Source organism: Carcharhinus amblyrhynchos, chromosome 21 (genome assembly GCF_965287045.1).
Source record: "Carcharhinus amblyrhynchos chromosome 21, sCarAmb.v2.hapA, whole genome shotgun sequence".
In the NCBI taxonomy this organism is placed as follows: domain Eukaryota; kingdom Metazoa; phylum Chordata; class Chondrichthyes; order Carcharhiniformes; family Carcharhinidae; genus Carcharhinus; species Carcharhinus amblyrhynchos.
In genome coordinates, this window is record NC_137344.1 from 33,078,182 (window position 1) to 33,098,655 (window position 20,474).

At 41.4% G+C, this 20,474-nt stretch overlaps 1 protein-coding gene across 6 annotated transcripts in view; it reads left to right on the forward strand.

Annotated features, from left to right (window-relative positions):
• The window catches only part of llgl2 (LLGL scribble cell polarity complex component 2), a 106,557-nt gene that overhangs the window by 18,403 nt on the left and 67,680 nt on the right, over positions 1–20,474 (forward strand). The window contains exon 1 of one of the 6 annotated variants that reach the window (XM_080208971.1): positions 10,142–10,241. The exons of the other annotated variants lie outside the window; for them this stretch is intronic. The gene's annotated coding sequence lies outside the window, so the exon portion shown is untranslated. Of the gene's footprint in view, positions 1–10,141; positions 10,242–20,474 lie in introns of those variants that run through there. 6 annotated transcript variants of the gene reach the window in all.

Below are 20,474 nucleotides of genomic sequence, written 5' to 3' on the forward strand. Positions count from 1 at the left end.
GCTATTCTTCAATCCTCTGGGACCTCTCCTGTAGCCAGTGAGGATACAAAGATTTTTCTTGAGGCACCAGCAATTTATTCCCTTGCCTCTCTCAGTATTTTCAGCTATATCTCCATCAGGCCCTGGGGACTTGCCTACCTTTTTTAATGTTTCTCAAGAACTCCACTACCACCACCTTTTTGATCTCAACATGACTCAAACTATCTACACACCTTTTCCCAGATTCATCATCCACCAAGTTCTTCTGTTTGAATTCTGATGCAAAGTACTCATTTAATACCTCGCCCATTTCCTCTGGCTCCATGCATAGATTCCCTCTCATGCCCTTGAATGGGCCAACCCTCTCCCTGGCTAACCTCTTGCTCTTTATATATGTATAAAAAGCCTTGGAATTTTCCTTAATTCTGCTGGCCAATGATTTTTTTTTTTGTGAGCCCTTTTTAGCCCTCCTTACTCCTCGCTTAAGTTTCTTTTCTACTTTCCTTGTATTCCAAATGGTATCCAGGTTAGTACAATCTACATAAAACCACTGTTAAGAAACTTGCAAACTTCTGCCTGACTGACTCTCTTGGGAAAACACTGAAGTCATCTAGCCAATGTGGAGGCAAGTGATGAAATATGCTTTGGCATGCTTCAAGGATCATCTATGTCAAACTGGCAATATTTGATGTGCCTTGAGGAAAGCCAGTGGTGCAGTTTCAATGGCCTCCCCAAGCACCAACAATGATGAATGAACTACCAGTTCTGTGGACATCCATGCTGACCCTGCAATGGACTCTTTGAGATGGCCCGCCAAAGATGCATACTTGTGGGCTGCATATAACTCAACCACCAAAGAGTCTACCATCGCTGTCATACAATCAAACAACATAGAAGGTCATTTGGCCCATTATGCTTCTCCAAGATCATGATAACATCGTAGAATGTCTGTACTAATAAAAGGCCAAAGATCCCATTTCTCCACTTCTACCCTCTTTTAAAATTTATGTATATACACCCACATGTCTCTGTTCTTGCCATTCCTCCAAAATTGTACTATTAGGTTCATTAGCTTCTCCTGCTCTTTTCCACCAAAGCACATCACATTAGACTTCTGTTAAAATTCACCTGCTACGTGTCTGCGATTTATTTATTTTTTTGCCAGTCTTTTATCCTCATTATTTACTACAGTTCTGAGTTTTGTATCATCTCCAAACTCCTGAAATTCATTCTGTGTACTCAAATCCAAATGTTTTTTATTCATTCACAAAATGTGAGCATCACTGGCAAGACTGACATTTATTGCCCATGTCTAATTGTGCTCAGCAAGATTCTGACAAGCTGCTTTCTTAAACTGCTGCAGTCCATGCGATCTAGGTAACAGGATTTTAACCCAATGACTGTGAAGGAATGATGATATAATTCCAAATCGGGATGATGAGTGATTGGAGGGGAAATTCCAGGTGGTTCTGTTCCTGTGTGTCTGCTGCCCTTTTTCTTCTCGATGGTGTGGGTTCGCCAACTGCTGTCTGAGGGATCCTGGTGAGTTCTTCCATTGATGTACAGTGGCAGCAGTGTGTGCTATCTGCAAGATGCACAGTAACAACTTGCCAAGAGTCTGACGACCGCACTTTGCAAACTCATGACCTCTATTAAAAGCGCAATGATGTAGGAACACTATGAACTGCAAGTCTGTCCCCAGTTCGCCCCATCACACAATGTCCTGACTTGGAAATAATGTTGTTCCTTCATCAGTGGGCATTCCAGGTTTTGCCTCAAAACCATAACTCTGGATGTACCTAAGCCACACAGGCTGCAGTGGTTCAAGATGGCTTACCACCATTTCTCAAGGGTAATTAGGATCAGCAGTAAATGCTGTGCCAGTTAGTGATGCCCACATTCCATGGATGAATTTTTAAAAATCTCCAAAAGCATTTGCTAATCAAGAAAGTTCTCTTTTATACACTTAAATTCCTCCCCCTCCTTTTTTTATTCTTTTACACTGATTTCATTCCATATTATGATGATTGAAATGCCCCATTAACATTCTTGTCTCTGTATTTTATCTGCAGACTTTCTACCTCCTCCCACTTTTTTTTTCTGGCACATGTACACTTAGTAGCTCCAGTATCATACCCTAACTTTAACCATAGACTGTCTTTGGCTCTTCAGCTGCATTGTCTTCCTCCAGGGTCAGCACAGTGATTGGCATTGCTGCTAGAGACTTGGGTTCAATTCCCAGCTTGGATCACTGTCTGTGTGGCGCTTAAATGTTTTCCCCATGTCTGCGTGGTTTCTTCCGGGTGCTCTAATTTCCTCCCACAGTCCAAAGATGTGTGGGTTAGGTTGATTGGCCATGCTAAATTGCCCCTTGGTGTCAGGGGATTAGTAGGGGAAGTAGGGCTATGGGATTATGGTCGGTGCAGACTCGATGGGCCAAAGGGCCTCCTTCTGCACTGTATGATTCTATGATACAATAAAAGTTTCTTTGATAAATATTGCTAATCCTTTTTGTCTTCCACATCTTTCTTAATATCCCTTTTGACTACAAAGGCATTCAGTTCCCAATCCTATTTTTCTTTGAACCAAGCCCCTGTTATCATCAGTTTAACATAGTCTCAAGTAGCTCCTTGTGCCTGCAGCTCAACTACCTTATTTACCACAAGTTCATCACAAGGACGGTTTCACATTTTGCTGCCTGACTGATCCCTCCTATGTTTGAATTCTTGGCCTCTCTCTGCATCCTCTACATTTTGTTTCTTCTCACCTAAGGTGGTTATTCTGTTACCTGTTGGTCAGTTTGATTTTTCTGTTATTTCAATTCGGAAGTTCCATGTGCCAATGGTTTTACTCTTTTTGAGGGCCTATATTGTTGTGTTAAATTGCTGAAAATTGGGTTTTATTTTGCTCAGGCTTCCTGCAGTCGTAGGTGAGGGATGTTCTAGCTTGGAATGGAAGAGTTACTACTTCCAGGATCCTGCAGCACCATTAAACCCTTTTGAGGCAGTGACAGCAAGGGTTGGATACAGAGTAAAGGTCACCCTGTGATGTCCCATCAAACAATCTGGAGGCAGGAATAGCCCAAGTTAAATATAGAATAAAGAACCTGACAGTATTAATAGAAGGAAATGGTGGCGGGAGGCTGTGGTTGAAGGGTGGGTCTGCTGGTGAACATATTGAGTCAATGGCACAAGCAACATTTTAAAGAACTTTTTTTTTTGTATAAAGGTTATTTGAACCTGTGTTTGTTTGGGGAGTTTCATTGTCCATGTTTATACAAAGCAAGATGAGTGTGATCTCTGTTTAAATGTAACGTTGTGCTACGCCAGCCTCGAACCCTCCCTTTTTTATTTTTGTCTGTTGTAATGAGTGATGTTCATGAGAGCTCTCTGAATGTGTTTGCAGTTTAAACAAACTAGTGGTACAGAATCCCAATCAAACATGTGCCCAATGCTTTCTCCTCTCCTAGTACACTTGGTTTATTTAGTATATTTTATTAGTAATGATCCATTACGGGGAGAAAAATGCAAAGTCAATTTGTAATACACTTGGAAATTGTAAACCTATACCCCGGTGTTATGCAGTGATAGATGTGTACCCACCCGTACTGAATAGTGACCAACCTGTCCCAAGCAGTACTCCATCCTTGTGTTGTATAGGACTGGTCTATTTGGGCTAAATCCTTATGGCTGAATATTTGCCAGTTGAGGATGGTGGGCGGGGAAGTGAAGCATTCGCTCTGAAACATGACCCTCTATGTACTTTGGCAACAGTTCACTTTCCAGAACTGGTTTAGTGAGCTATACTGTTGGGGTAGTTGAGTTTCATTTATTGTGAACTGCTGCATACTCCTGTCCATCTTTTCAGTGATTCACCTAAGACTTCGGCAACTATATCCTGGCCGTATTGTACATCTCTCTTCCCATTTTGCCCCTCCCCATGCCACAGCTGATCACTGCCCCTATCTCTGCTGTCCTCTATTACTTTTTCATTCATCCCCACTTGGGAGCATCTGAGATGTCTCTGGCATTCATCCTCTAACAAAGGATTCTCTGCCTTTCCTGCTTCACCATTGTTCTTCCACCTGCTTATTCCTCTCTCCCATGAGTAGCTCACCCTTGAGACTTTGTTATTTCAATTTTCACTGTTCTGTTCTTTGTTCTGTCTAGCATCCCCCTCATCCCTCCTCCAATATGTCAAACTGTACATTTCTACCCTAGACTGAAAGCCACATCAATCCCGACTTGTGTGGATTAGTCATGCTAAATTGACCCTAGAGTCAGGGGGATTAGCAGGGTAAATGTGTGGCGTTATGGGAATAGGGCTTGGATGGGATAATGGCCGGTGCAGGCTCAATGGGCCGAATGACCGCCTCCTGTGCTGTAGGGATTCTATGATCAATCTTTTGTTCAGTGGCTATAATGCTGGTGTCTTCCTCCAGTCCTGACCTAGCATTGATCCTGCAGCAAACATCAACAATTATGTATTATATAACAGCTTTAACATTGTAAAACAGTCCCAAATGCGTCACAGGTGTCTTTGGAAGCCAAGTAAGACACCTATTCCTGAGCTCCCAATTGTCAGATTTGGGGACTACCCCAAAGATATGCTGGGGGATCCTCTGGGAACATTACGCAGCAATTGCCCCTAAGTGCTAACTTTCTTTGGACAATAGTGCTGCACTGGGAACCAGCTGAAAATTTATATCATTAACTTTGAACAGTTCCAATAAGGTTACAGTAGTAGTTTACAGTAGTTCTGACACCAGTAATGTCAGAAGTGAAACTTCTGGCTAACCCTATTGTAAAGACTCTAACAAAACCCTGCACAGGACTCCCTAACCCAGTGTCCCTTTCCTCCCACAAATTCCATCCTCTTACCTCAGATGCTTACCTTACCTGGCCTGTAGATTTCACTGGGCCCTATAAACTTAGCTGCTTATGGCAGCTGGTGATGTTTAAAAAAAAACGGGTCTGTGGTGTCCTCACCAGAGCTGGATTGCACCGGTGGCTGAGGGCACTTGTTCAGTTCAAGCCCCAAGCAGCTTCAGCTTTCGGCGTTTTCATGAACCAATAAACTCAGATTGAAGTCTAATACCTGCGGGCCACTGCTTTCTGACACTGGGTCAGGTGACCAATAGCTTTATTATGATGGGTTATAAGGCATGCCTTCTAAAAGAGAAAAGCATTGTTCAATGTCGTAGAACAAGACTGGGGAAAGAATTCCAGACTTTGAAATAGATGATTGTATCTAATTGTTAACTCAGTTTGTGGAATCTTACTATGTGAACATTGGTTGCTGTGTTTCCCCACATTACAATGATATAAGTCACAAGTATTTGATTGCCTGCTAGATTAGGGAGCGTTCTGATATTAAAGGCACGTTATAAATCGAGTTTTATTCTTCTCTGATCAAGAGTCATACAAATTGTACAATTTACTCTTGTTCCTCTTTCTGCAGATGCTGAGGTTTTCCAGCATTTTCTGTTTTTCAGATTTCCAAGATCTGCAGTATTTTTGCTTTTTCAAGCTGTCACTTTTGCCCTTTCTTGTACATGCAGCTCTTATTGTGTATCGCAGTCAGTTGACAATCTCTTTACCAGAATAACAATGACAATTTGTATTTATTTAGGTCCTTTATCACCAAGGTGTTTCACATGAGCATTATAAACAAAATTTGTCACTAAGCCAAAAGAGAATATTTGGCAGGTGACCAAATGCGTGGTCAATGAGGTAGATCTTAAGGAGCATCTTAAGGGAGGAAAGAGAGGTGGGGAGGTTTAGGGAGAAAATTCCAAAGCTCAGACCTTTAGAAGCCTACGGTATGACTTGATTAGGAGCAATTAAAATCGAGGATGTGCAAGTCAAATTACAGAAACATAGATATCTGAGTTGGAGATGTTTACAGATGGGGAGTGGCAATGCCATGAAGGGATTTGAAAATCAGTTTTAAGATTTTGTTGTTGTGAAACCAGGTGGATGGAGCTTTTGCAAATTAGATGTGGGCACTAGAGATTTGGAGGTCCTCCAGTTCAGTGGATAGAACACAGGAGGCTGGCCAGGGGAGTGTTATAATAGTCATTATCAGAGACAACAAAGGCTTTGATTTGATTTATTATTATCACATGTATTGGTATATAGTGAAAAAAGCATTATTTCTTGCAATGCTATACAGACAAAACATACTGGTCATAAACTACAGAGGGGAGAAGGAATATAGCAAGTGTAGAATGTAGTGTTACAGTCCGAGCATGGGTGTAGAGAAGCATCAACTTAATGCGAGGTAAGTCCATTTGAAAGTTTGATAGCAGATGGGAAGAAGCTGTTCTTGAATCGTTTGATGTGTGATCTCGGACTTTTTTGTATCTTTTTTTCCCAATGGAAGAGAGTATGTCTGGGATGGGTGGGGTCTGTAATGATGCTGGATAGAAGGCTGGTTTGCATGATGGACTGGGCTATGTTCACAAACCTTTGCAGTTTCTTGCGGTCTTGGTCATGGCAGGAGCCATACCAAGCTGTGATACATTCAATAAGGATGCTTTCTATGGTGCATCTATAAAAGTTAGTGTCATAGCAGACATGCTGAATTTCCTTATCCTCCTGAGAAAGTAGACACGTAGGTGAGCTTTCTTTAAATATAGTGTTGGCATGGGGGGACCAGGACAGTTTGGTGATGTGGATACCTAGAAACTTGAAGCTTTCGACCATTTCCACTTTGTCCCTATTGATGTAGACAGGCATGTCTTCCACTGTGCTTCTTGAAGCTGATGAATATCTCCTTTGTTTTGGTGACATTAAGGGAGAGATTATCGTCATCACACCAATTCACCTGATTCTTTTTCTTGTACTCTGTCTCATCAATGTTTGAGATCTGATCCAGTTATGATAGTGTCATCAGCAAACTTGAAAATTGAGTTGGTGGGGAATTTGGCCACAGTCATTGGTGTGTATAGGGCTGAGGACACAACCTTGCGGAGATTTACTTTGAGGATAATCATGGAGGCATCATTGTTTCCTATCCTTACTGATTATGGTCTGTGGTTTGGGAAATCTAGGATCTAGTCGCAGAGGGAGAAACCAAGCACTAGACCGCGGAGTTTGGAGATGACTTTGGTAGGAATAGTGGTGTTGGAGGCTGAGCTGTAGTTGATGATGAAGTTTATTATGATCTCATAAGGGAACAGTAACTTTTAATTAGACAAAGTATGAGATCCAATGTACTTAGCAACACACAGCCAGATTCCTTGGGTTTAAACAAACCAAGATAAGATTTACTTTTCTGACAATGTATTGTACAAGGTAGACTTGTAAATTGTTTTACTCTAACAGTCACAGGTAACACAAGGTACATGTGAATGAACAAGCAAAGTGTATGAACACATTATGCTCTACACCAAATGACAAGCAGATTCACGGTTTCTTAGCAACCCACCTAATCTTCAGTGTCCATTGTGGATTCCACAATCTCATTAAAACTGTTTCCTCCATGAGGCATTTTACACCTTCCTTTTCAAAGGTATAGACTCTGAGTTCTCTCCAAATATCACTCCGACTGGGGACTGTTTCAACAACTGCTCACCTCTTGATAGTTTAATCTCTTCTGAAAATATGTTCCACTGGTTCCCTGTGGCTGTACTCCAGCACTAACACTCAGACAAAACACCAGCTCTTCAGCCACGCTGAGCAAAACACCAAAACTCCAAAGGATTACCTTTGCCTCAGAGGTCTCCAATACAAGAGTTGTTGACTTTCCACTTCCCTAGGTTCTTTTTCTCTTTTCTGGGAGTCCCCTTGTTATAGTGTCAACCCCTGGATCTCATGATCATTATTTTTGTGCACACAGGTGCAGTCCTCATGTCCAGGATTTCCAAAACCTTTAATTGTGTTTTTAAAAAAAAACAAAAACTAAAATGGAAAATGCACAACCTGTCTCTCTCCTGCTGTGCTCCATTCATGCCTTGGGGCTCCTAGGTTTGCTATGAGATGGAGTCCTTGGCCTCCACCCCAGGACCAGGTAAATTCCTATTTCTTGACAGCTTCCAACAGCACTTGAAGTAGAGTCAGATGATCTGATGGTGGTAGAAATAGGCATAAGCAGTTGTAGTGATAGCACAGATATGTGATCTGAAACCTATCTCTGACAAACATAACATCAAGGTTACGGCCTGCTTCAACCTCTTGCCAGGGCGAGGGATAGAGTAAGGAACAGAGTTTGTGGCAGGCACTGATGACAATGGTTTTGATTTTTCTGAAGAAATTTTCTGCTCATCCAGTACTGGGCCTTGGATAGGCATGTTGATGATTTAGACTTTGGGGGAAGTTGAGAGAGGTGTGGAGCTGAGTATCATCATCATCCATGTAGAAACTGACACTTTGCTTTCAGATAATGTTGCTAAAAGGCAGCATATAGATGAGGAATAGGAAGAGCACAAAGGTGCCTCCTTGAGGGACACCAAAGGTAAGTGTGGGAAGGAAAATCATTGCGAATGATAGACCTGCTATGTTTAGATATGTAAAAATAGAACTAGGCAAATGCATTCCCACCCAGCTGGGCTACAGTGGTGAGGTGTTGGTAGTGTGAACAACCAGAACTAAGGCTGCAGGCAGGTTGAGAAGGACGAGGAGGGATAGTTAATCTTGTTGCGTTTGATAGAAGCTGATTCAGCACGGAGACAATAAAACACAGCAATGTGAAAAGTGTCTTTCTTTGCTTGTGAGAAACCATAAGCACCTATACCACTTTCCTCCCTCCTGCCCAGAAGATTCTGCATCGTGTAGGAATGCAGATGTAGGGTGTGGCATCTCCAGTTTTATGTGGTGGAGGTTGGCAGGTAGGCACCAAATCAGCCCTCTAATACAGTTCATGTAGAGCTGCGTGGGGTACACAATGTGAGCCTGTCAGCTTGATTCTGTCAACTTGTCAGCACAGTCATGTACACTCCATTAAGGAACCTTTTCTCTCTCCCTGACCCATGTTGGGACGAGGGGAATTACAGCCAGGCCAGCGAAATTGAACCTTTTGATGTTTTGGTCCGGATGGTTTTGGGATGTGGGTTTCTTTTAAGCCATGGGTCTTTTTAATGAATTGCAGGTACTATGGGAAGTGTATCCGACACTTATTGAATAGCACAGCTGGTGCTGATGTAGCCAGACTGATGATAGAAATTCTACTGTCTAGTCTTTAGGCTTGGTTCTGTGGCCTGAAATTGTAACATCTCCATATTTGGGGATCTGCTCAAGTTTTTCAGCGTTGCTCTTAGGTTTATGCCACTTCAACTTGGAGCCATTAATGTTCATTTTATTTCTGGTACCTTTCTCGATACTCTTATTTCAAAATAAAAGCGAAGTCAATCAAATTAAATCCAACCATGGTCCCCAAGTGAGGGACAAACAAAATCCAGGCTGACAAGACATCGCATCCCTTCATGAGCTCAACAAAACAAGATCCAAGCTGACAGGATGAAGCACTGCACCCTGCCCCTGGCTTGATTTAATATTTCATCTTAGCCAAAAGGCTGAGGTGACTTTGAAAAATTGCATCAGGTAAAGCATCAATTTAGCTGCATTGGCTACCCTGATTCTTCACTCTACCCTAGCTCAGGCAAACCACAATTGCAGAAGTCAGTACACCCCCAGTGCAATGGGCTAGCCTCGACCCCTACCTGGTCATGGTTTCACTCCTGCCAGCTGTTTCCTTTTCTCTGTAGACAGCAAAGTGTTCCCAATTATTTCAGCATTAAACAGACTTGCAGCACTTTTAAGGCTTTAATACAATTGTTGGCAACAACATTTGAAAACTTTTTAAGGAACAGTTGAAATTCGAACCATCAGATCTTCAGTTGTTACTTGAATCAGTTTTTTTTTAATCAAACGTTAATCCAGTGAAAGCACGTATTGGGCATGTTATTGTTTGGTTGGCAACTTTTTTTTCAGGCTTACTGACCTAACAGTCCTATGGAAATGCGTTGGCCCAGGTGTAGGGGAGACAGAATAAACTTTCTCTGTTACAAAGTGAGAGGAAAAACTCAGCAAGTCTGGCAGTGTCTGTGGAGAGAGAGAAACCAAAATTAACATTTTAAGTCTGTACAGTAAAGCGGGGGAGCAAACTGATGGGTTTTGCGTTGTTTTAACAGGTGGTGGAACAGAGTCAGAGGTCAAGGATAGATGGGAACTAGGAGACATTTGACAGATGTTATGGGTACAAGACAAAGAGTGTTCATGATAGTATTGAAGGCTAAATAAGTTGCTGATGCTTGTGTAAAGGTAAGATAACAGAACAAAAGTTAGCCATCTGTGAAAACAAAATTTAAGACCAAGTGGCAGATGGCCCTGGTGGTAGGGGGTTGGCAAGTTGGTGAGACTTCCATTGTTCTTCCTGCTGTTAATTGATTAAAAACAGAATACAATGGACATTTAATAGGGACACAGGAATTGTTAACATAAAAATACTTGGATTCACTTTCTACCATCCTGGTTAGTCACATGATACAGCAGTGATGGAGTTGTTGTCTATTCATAGTCATCAATTTCCAGGAGCTGGCATATATGATGGACTGAATGGCTTCCTATGCTCTACAATTTGTCTATTGCAGACCAGGATGAGATGAGAAAAGTGTTTGGGCCAAAAATCACTTGTTCCTTCCAAGCCTCCTTCACTTGCCATGTTTAATGTGGACCAGTTGTTCTTTTGCTATAGTTCTGTTTGGTTGTTATCAGACCTCTATACTTAACCCATGCATGTTTTGCATTGTGAGCAGTGCAGTGATCTTTACATTAACAAGAGGTCTAAGCTTGTTGAACAGACAGGTTTGCAATCAATAGAGATAACGGACCTTAATCTGGATTCTAATTCTAAATTGGTATTAGTAGTGCAATTAGCCTTATGCCCTGCTTAGGGTATGGGACTATCGGTTCAGGTTTCCACCCCTGATTTCTATCAAATTACCCTATTCATCCCTGCTTTTCACTTGACTGGAAAGTGCAGACAATGTATAAAACACCAAATGAGGTTCGTTCAGGGTTCACTCCCTAACGCATGGTGGCTGAACGCTTGTTAGCTTGTGGGGCCTGTTCACATTGAATTGAGATCTGACTTGATATCCCAGTATGAGTGGTTTATGGAGAAGGAAACTGTTGATGGCCTGAGATTTGTTTGATGAAAGTAGCTCAGACTGCAGTTAACCTTTGCTGCTGCTGAAAATCCTGATTTGATCCCTGATCGACTTTCCAGTCAGGTAACTGATGTCATTTAATTTCAAAGCAAATGCTGCAAATCAACTCTAGATTACAACTGACATGTACAGGCTAGGCCCTGTAATTTGGTTAGCTGGGTCAAGCACTGATTTAGCTGTGCATATTCTCTTATGGGGACTCATTGGTATCTTGCCAGAAACTGTTCCAGCTCTAAATGTGTGTGTCTGATAATAGAAGGAGAAATTCTGTAATCTCATTGCAGAAAGGAGACTATTTAGCCTCTGTTTTCTATACTGGCATTCTGAAAGAGCTTTCTAATTAATTTCACTTCTGTTTGTGCCACAAAACCTGCAATTTCTTCCTTTCAAAAACAGAATTGGATTTATATTTGAAAAGTGATTATTAAATCTTAACACTTATTTTTCAAATAGTGCATTCCAAAATATCATAACACACAGATAAACAAAATTTCTCATCTCCACTGTACCCCTTTGGTTATTTTATCCGATGATCACAAATTATTTGTATCTTTATTGTACCTGTATTGATCTCCACAAGCACTTCTGACCAGCATTTTATGACTTCCTTTTAAAATGGTTTCTTAGAAATCACAAAAACCTGAGATTCCCAGAAGCGGGTTCAAAGTATAAGAAGCAGCGGACACTTTTTTCCCGCCCCCTCAAGTTCCTTTTAAAAAAGACCCACGGAAAAAATCAATAACAGGGTAACAAAGGAGAAAATATTGGACCCCTGCCCAGAAAAGAAACCAGCGAAAGAAGGAAGCTCTGTATCTCAACTGGCTTTCGCCGAGTATATTAATGCATTCAAGCTATTAGGGCAGCCATTAAACCATGAGGTAACAGTGTTTAGTTCTCTGAAGGAGAAATTCTATAATCTCATTTGCAGAAAGGAGACTATTTAATCTCTGTTCTCTATATTGGCATTCTGAAAGAGCTTTCTAATTAGTTTCACTTCTCTGCTTGTCTGCTTGTTCCCCGTAACCTGCAATTTCTTCCTTTTCAAATATAAATCCCTTTTGAAAGTGATTATTGAATCTTAACACTTTTTTAAATGGCGCATTCCATATTATCATAACACACAGGCAAAAACAAAACATCTCATCTCTGCTATACCCATCAAGTTATTTTGCCACTTATCTTAAATCTGTGTCTCCTAGTTATTGATTTTCCTGCCAATTCTTATCAAAACTCCTGAAGTATATACACCAAAATGAATTGCTTTTCATATTCTCTGATTCGGGTATACTTATCAACCTTGATGTTTGAGCTGAGGTTAGTCTGACTATTGCAACTTGTTTCAGTTTGAGTGCTGCATGTATCTGCCTGAGCAGCAACCTCATTTCTGGGTGTATTGTCTCTGAACTATCGACTCCTGTTCTAGTGTTTCTGATAGCCCAGTCATGCTTTGAGTTTAACTAGAATGAAGTGGAAATCGCTTTGCATTGGTGATAAACTTGGAATATGAATTGGATGCAGAGTACAATTTTATAAGCAGTGTGAAATTCTCCTCTTGGTTCAAGCTGAGTGTCCAGTCCCACCCTGACACACAGTTTCAGGCTTTTATCTGATAACTTTCCTGAGAAGCGCCTTGGGATGTTTTGAAATATAAACACGAGTTGTTGCATGTCGAGAGAGCTCCAGTTTCTATAAGATCTTCCATTCCCTTGGGGTGTCCCAGTATGTTTCACAGCCAGAGTGCGAAGTAGAATGTTGCAATGTAGGGAAGTGCAGCAGCAAACGACCAGTTATTCTGTATTTAAGGATGTGATGTGGAACAGGTTTTCCCCCAGCTCCTGCTTTGAAATTGTCATTAATATCGAGCTGAGCGCCAAACCTGGTTTAAATGTCTTGACTGAATAACAGCAGCTCTGAAAATGCAGCAGTCCCTCAGTACTGCACTTCAAGTGTTGGTCTATGTACTGAGGTCTCCGAAGCGAGTATTGAACCTATAAACTTCTGTGACTGACAGGTGTGCTACTCAGTAAGCCCAGAGCTTTGCACGGTGGCACGTTGGCTAGCACTGCAGACTTAGTACCAGGGATCCGGGCTCGATTCCCAGCTTGGGCTACTCTGTGGAGTTTGTATGTTCTCCCTGTGTCTGCATGGGTTTCCTCCAGGTGCTCCACTTTCCTCCCACAGTGCAAAAGATGTGCTGGTTAGATGCATTGGCCTTGTTAAATTCTCCTGCAGTGTACCCAAACAGATGCCGGAGTGTGGTGACTAGGGGATTTTCACGGTAACTTTTAGCACAGTGTTGTTGTAAGCCTAAATGTGACAATAATAAATAAATCAACTGTATAGTAACTGAAGCACCAGTAAAATGGAGAGTGTTTCATACCAACATGATAGTTGCAAAGTAAGTGGAGTGCAATTTCTGAAATGGTGACTCCTGGGTTGAAATCTAGCTGGAATGAGTATAAAGTGATGAATGGCTGAACTAACCATCTGTCATAAATATTCAACTCTGCTCCTTTGGACTGGAGGTAGTGGAGATGAAGGCCATCCAACTGAATGATTAGAGTGATGGAAAGTAATGGTATTTATTGGGGCTGAAACATTTAAAGATGAAGGTGTGATTTGAGCAGATTGATAATTGCACAAATGTTGCTGTGAAGGGAGGGTTGAAGGATGGATGGTTTGGATTTTGAGTACAGCTGTTAAGTGAATTAGAAGAACTTTTTTCCCCCAGGGACCAGACACCGAAGGCAGTGAAGTTGGGCTGGAAAGTGAAACAAGGAAGTGATCAGGGATGGCCTTACCTGTGATCGACAGGATGGGACTTGGAAGACCTTGTGAATGGCAAAATTAGGGTGGTGACTGTTAATACAGTATGTGGGGTTAATTTGTAAGGAACGTTCCAAGAGGGCAACAAATTGGGAAATTACTCCTCGTGGCAGAGGCTGAGGGCGGAAAACAGAAAAATGTGAGAAAATTGTCACATGTTAGAAAATGAGGATTTTGAATAAAATTTAGTTAGATCAGAAATCAGCTAAATAAGGGCAATGTGGATGATCAAGCCTAGCTGCTGTGAGCTTTTTCTTGTGACCCAAAACACTTGTGGCACCAGTTCAACCAAGAAAATACTGCCCTTTGATTCCATTTGGATAAGGTATTATTTTCCCAAAGTATTTGGAGGTATGGGTGCCAAGTCTGGTCTGCTAGAGATTGCTTTCCCTGGCTACATAAATGATGTATCACTGAGGGGACACAACCTTTTCTCCAGATCCTCATTTCAGTCTCCACAACTCACTACTTATTCATTATACCTATGCACGTTCGTAACCCTATTTAATTTGCACTTGACACATTTTTAAGTCTAAGTCAGAAAACATTGAACCACAAATATTAATTGCAAGCAGCACTTTAAGAAAAGGAAAGAACTTCATCGGAAGCAGTGAACAATGTAGCTGACTGCAGCTCCTGTCCAAATACTGCCCACAGGCTTCCATTTAAAATTAAGGTCTAGTGAATTTGACCGTAAAATCAGACAGTACTGAGTTTGTGACAGATATGCAATATTTTCTGGGCTGGAGGAAGGTTTGTAGTGAAGTTCCCAGGAGTTGATATTGGTTTTCCTGCTGAATATGAATGATCTAGGTCTCAGTGTACAGGGGCCAATTTCAAAGTCTGCAGATGATGCAGAACTTGGAACCATTGTAAACTGTGAAAGGAATTTTTAGGAGGACAGAAGCAAGTTGGTGAAGTAGACAGGTGGCAGACAATTCAGTGTGAAGAAGTGAGGTGATGCATTTTGCTAGGAAGAAAATCGAGACAATTAAAAATAAGGGGTACAATTCTTAGTGCAGGAGCAGAGGGATCTGAGTGTGTATGTGCAAAGATCAAAGAAGGTGGCAGGAGCAATTAATAAAGCATACCTACCATATATTTGGCTTTATTAAAGTTCAAGAGTAAGGAGATTATGCTGAACTTGTACAAGATAGTAATTAGACTTCAGTTAAAGTATTGGGTGTAATGCTGGGTGCCACACTATATAGGAAGAATTTGAATACACTGAGGGAAGTGCAGAAGATGTTTACAAGAATTGTACCAAGAATGAGAAATGAACAAGTAGTTCAGGTCTGGAATTTGTTACCTGGAAGTGCAGGCAGAGAAGACATGGGCATGATCAGGCACGTGGGGGCAGGAGATGATTTCAAGGCTAAATTGCATCTATGCTTATCTGGTAAGGCAGGTTAACTTGGGGGATTGATCAGCACGTGGAAATATGATATGATATTGTTGCAATCAATAAGAGGTGGTTGAAAGAAGGGCAGGACTGGCAACTCAACATTCCAGGGTAGAGGTTTTTGGTGAAGCGGGGGCATTACACTATTGATTAAAATAGATCATTACTGCACTCATTAGAAAGGATGCCTTAGGCTCTTCAAATGAGACCATATGGGTGGAGCTTAGAATAAGGGAGTGATCATTCTGCCTGGAATTATACTCCAGGCCTCAGGAGATACAGGAGCAGATATGTAGGCAAATCAGAGGTGCAAAAAGAATAGGGTTCTAGTAGTAGGAGATTTCAACTTCACCAATGTTAAGTGGAATTACCTTGGCGTAAAATGATTAAACTGAATGGAATTTCTAAAGTGTGTTGAGGGGAGCTTTGTGTACCAGAACATAGGCCTATGAGGAATGGGGCAGTGTTGGGCCTAATCCTAGGGAATGAGGTCGAGCAAATAGTGTCAGTAGGTGAGCATTTTGGGCTCAGTGACCAGCATTCTAAGTTTTAAAGCCCTTATGGAAAGGGATAAGAATGGTACAGACATTGTATCTGAATTGAAGGAAAACCGATTTTCAAGATCTAGCAAATGTAGACTGGGAGCAGCTTCTTGCAGGTAAATCTACATTTGGAAAGTGGGAGTTTAAGTGAAATCGTGAAAGTTCAGGGCTAACATGTTGTTCTAAGAGTGAATGGCAAGGGTAGCAAGTCCAGGGAACCCTGGATGTCAAGCCAATTTGCCAAATTGTTTTGCATTCCATGGGCTCTAACCTTTTGAACCAGCCTTCCAAGTGGAACCTTGTCAAAGGCCTTACTGAAATTCACGTAAACCACATCAACTGCGCTAACCTGATAAATATATTTTAGTTACTTAAAAAAAACTCAATTAAATTAGTTAAGAGACAGGCTCTCCCACCAACAAATCTGTGCTGACTATCCCTGCCTTTCCAAGTATTGATTAATCCTGGCCCTCAGAAGTTTTTCCAATAATTTCCCCACCACTGATGTTTGATCAACTGACTTCTAATTACCTGGCTTATCCCTGCAGCCCTTCTTGAATAGAGGTACATTAGCTATCCTCCAGTCACTTCACCAGTGGCCAGCAAAGGTTTAAATATCTCTGCTAGGATGCCTGCAGTCTCCTCCCCTGCCAAACTTGAGAGTTTGATTCTTTTTTTAAAAAAGAAAGCATTGATAGGTGTAGAGCCCTGAAAATAGGAGAAGCTCTTCAGGAGTATACGTAGCAGGGTGCTTAAAAAGGCAAAGAGGAACAACGAAATGTCATTGACAGATACGACTAAAGAAAAACCCCAAGGCATTTTATAAGTATTTTAAGAGCAAGAGGATGACTCGAGTAAGAGAGTGAGGCCCATTAGAAATCAAAGAGGATGTGGGTGAAGTTTTAAATTAATATTTTTCATTTGTATTCATTAAGGAGAAGGACAGTGAAGTTCTAGAGCATGCTAAGATTAATAAGGAGGAAATATTAGATGTTTTAGTGGGCATAAAGATGCATAAATCCCAGGGACTGATGAGATGTATCCCAGGTAATGGGAGGCAAGAGAGGTGACTGCAGGCGCCCTAACAGAGATATTTAAACCTTTGCTGGCCGCTGGTGAAGTGACTAGAGGATAGCTAATGTACCTCTACTCAAGAAGGGCAGCAGGGATAAGCCAGGTAATAACACATCAGGTGGCCAAACATCAGTGGTGGGGAAATTGTTAGAAAAACTTCTGAGGGACAGGATTAATCAGTACTTAGAAAGGCAGGAATAGTCAGCACCGATTTGGTGGGAGATCCTGTCTCTAACTAATTTAATTGAGTTTTTTTTATAAAGTAACTAATATTAGGAAGCCACATCAACATGAACTTCAGTAAGGCCTTTGACAAGGTTCCACTTGGAAGCTGGTCCAAAAGGTTAGGAATGCAAAACAATTTGGCAAATTGACTTGTTAATAGAAGGTAAAGGGTGACAGTGGAAGGTTGCTTTTGTGATCTTCGATTTACCACAAGGACCGGTGCTGGGACCTTGCTGTTCGTTATATACATTAACGACTTGGATGTGAATGTAGAAGATATAATTAGTAAGTTTGTAGATGAGATGAAAATTGGTGGTGTTGTTGATGATCAGGAGGATAGACCCTCAATCTTCCACCCTTTTGTAAATATAACTCTAAGACCTTGCTCATGTCTTAATTTGCAGCAAGTCCCATTCATCCATCAACCCTGTCCTCATTGACCTACATTGGCTCTGCTTAAATGTATTGGTTTTAAAATACTTACTTATTTTCAAATTTCTCCATTGCTTTGCCCCTTCCTATCTCTGTAATCTCTAAAAGCCAACAACCCTTTAAGCTATCTGTACTTTTCCAATTCCTTACATAGCCACACAGTGACTGTGTCTTCAGCTGCCTGGGCCCTAAGCCCTGGGATTCTCTCCCTAAATCTTTCTATTTATCTTTAGTAGCCTTTTCTAAAAGGAATGCCAAGTATTTGGCTGTATTGCTCGAGCAACTAAGATGGTCTTGAGCTGCCAGTCCTTGCCTTGAAATGGCATTCCATGCATTTGTTCTGCTTGTTGTGTAAGGCATACATTTCAAACTGGGTCACTCAAATATCATGGTACTTGAGGATTTCTGACTCCTATCTTTGTATGTATACACTTTGTTCGTTGGAGGCACTGTTTCACCTGCAGGTTAGGATGGTGCTTTATGGGACTGTCCAAATTTGCTGTGGTAAACCCTACAAAAATTTGAAAAGCTGGAAAGAAATACAGAATAGAGACGCATGGAACATTGAGTTGTGCCTCTAGTTTTGTGGGAATTGTACTATAGCAGTGAATTTGCAGAGAAAATCAAGTGTGATTTAAAGCTCAAGTTCCCTACGAAGACAATCGTCTTTGGGAGCAAGTTGTTTTGTCACTGTAGGGCTGTACGATTTTGTATTTAGCTGGATGGCTGGAGTGGTTAGTGGTTTTTTCAGCTGTCTTCACTGAGGACATTTAATGTCTGTCAAATTTCTAGGATACAGAACAGTTGTTAACTCAAAATACCAATACTTGGTGCCACAAGGAGGTTGACGATCTCTTTCAAAAAGCTGATTCTAGCAAATCTCCTTGTGCTGAAAACAAGTAATCTGTTTCTCAAAGTCCTGCCCAATTAATTAACTTCCATTTAATTCATTTTCTATCCAGTCTGACTTGAAATCAGCAAATGTGCTCATGAGGGAACTATCTATGGTTTAGTGTCCCAGACATTTACAGGACATTTGGTCCATTGAGTCCATACCAGCTCCCTGAGGAGAGTCAGTCTTCTCGCCTGCTCAATCCTCATAGTCCTGCAGGTATTTCCTTCAAATGACCATCCAATTTTCTTTCAAAATCATTGTTCAGTGCAGTGTGCCTTTTTGCATCCAACCAGGCCAAACCTCGTCAGACTGTAGTGAACCTAGGCATGCATGGATATTATGAGTTTTCTTTTGCTTCCAGGTTTGTTTGTTTTTTTTTAAAATACTGCCTGATGTTGAGTGTATTTGGCTGATCTGGAAGTTATTTATCAAGGTGGCACAGTAGTTAGCTCTGCTGCCTCACTGCACCAGAGACCTGATTCAATTCCAGGTCACAGTCTTTCTGGAGTTTGCCTGTTCTCCCCATGTCTGGTTTCCTCCGACAGTGCACAGATGTGCACGTTAGGTGAACTGGCCATGTTAAGTTGCCCCTTAGTGTCCTAAGGCATGTAGATCAGGGGGATTAGTGGGGTAAAAGCATGGGATTAGGCCTGGGTAAGATGTGCTGTTGGCAAGTCAGTGCAGAATCAATGGGCTGTATTGTAAGGATTTTGAGTTTTTGGTGCAAAATTGTTTCATTTAGCTTTTGTTTGGACTGAGGCATATTTGGCTGTGGGCTGAAGGTGGCTGTGAAGACAATGTTTATATCTAATTTATTTGAAAAACATTGACTAACTGACTGGGTGAAAATAGCTGTTCAGCCTGAAGCCAAAGCTCGTTGCTGATTTCTTAAAATTTGTTTTCTAATGGAGAACTAGGTGAATCAAATCTTCTAATGTCAGAAAAACCAAGATAATCGCTGGATCTTGGCTTCCTTCCCTATACCTGCTCTGTTGATAAAATTGCTTTGTTTCATCTCTGCAGTATTACCAGTCTCCGTCCCTTGTTTCCCTTTCCAGTGTTTTAAAGTCAAGTTCATGTGATTTTGCCTAACTCTATCCAAGGTAGACTTCTCCTATTAACTGGTCAGTTCATACAAAACACAGCAATCTATGCCCTTGCCTCTCCCCTACTGCTCCCTATTCAAGCTCCATTTAGCCAATTATGTTGCTGCCTGTAGCTACTCTTACCGCGAGATCTGCTGTCATGGTGTCAGCTAGCTGTGTGTTTTACTTCAAATTTTCCCATGGCCTTCTCCCACCATTCATTGACTTCCTCTTTCCTCTTGCTCACTTTGTTCCTCCAGCGTTGCTTTTCACGCCTTCCACCATGCTCCTGCTCTCAGGCACAAGCAGGAAAGTGAAGTTGTAGCCACAATCCAATCAGCTTTGATCATCTTGCAGTAGAGTAGGCTGAAGTGGTTGAATGGTCTATTCTTGTTTCTTATGACCTTTGGCAGAAGAGTCTGTATGGCTTCCTCCTCTCTGTTCTGGGGAATTACAAAAAAAATTCTGGCACATGAGTATAAAATGCTGTTCTTTGGGGAAGGACCTGGTTAGGAGTGATACACAAGTGTGAGACTTGTTCATTAATCATCTTCCGCCCTTTGCCATCCCAGAATTGCTGAATATGTACACCAAGTTAGTCATTGCTTCTATCAGAATGCAAGATAACTTACAGTAGAACATATATAAAATACAGCAGGTAGAAATCGGCAAAGTGTGTGAACAGCTAATTGACAATCTCAGAGACCTGAATTAGGATTTTTTCTGTGTAAAAATATTGATGTTTAAAAAAAAAATCATTGGCATATGGTTGTCACTGGCTAGACTAGCATTTATTGCCCATTTCTAGTTGTCCTTGAGAAGGTGGTGGTGAACTGCCTTCTTG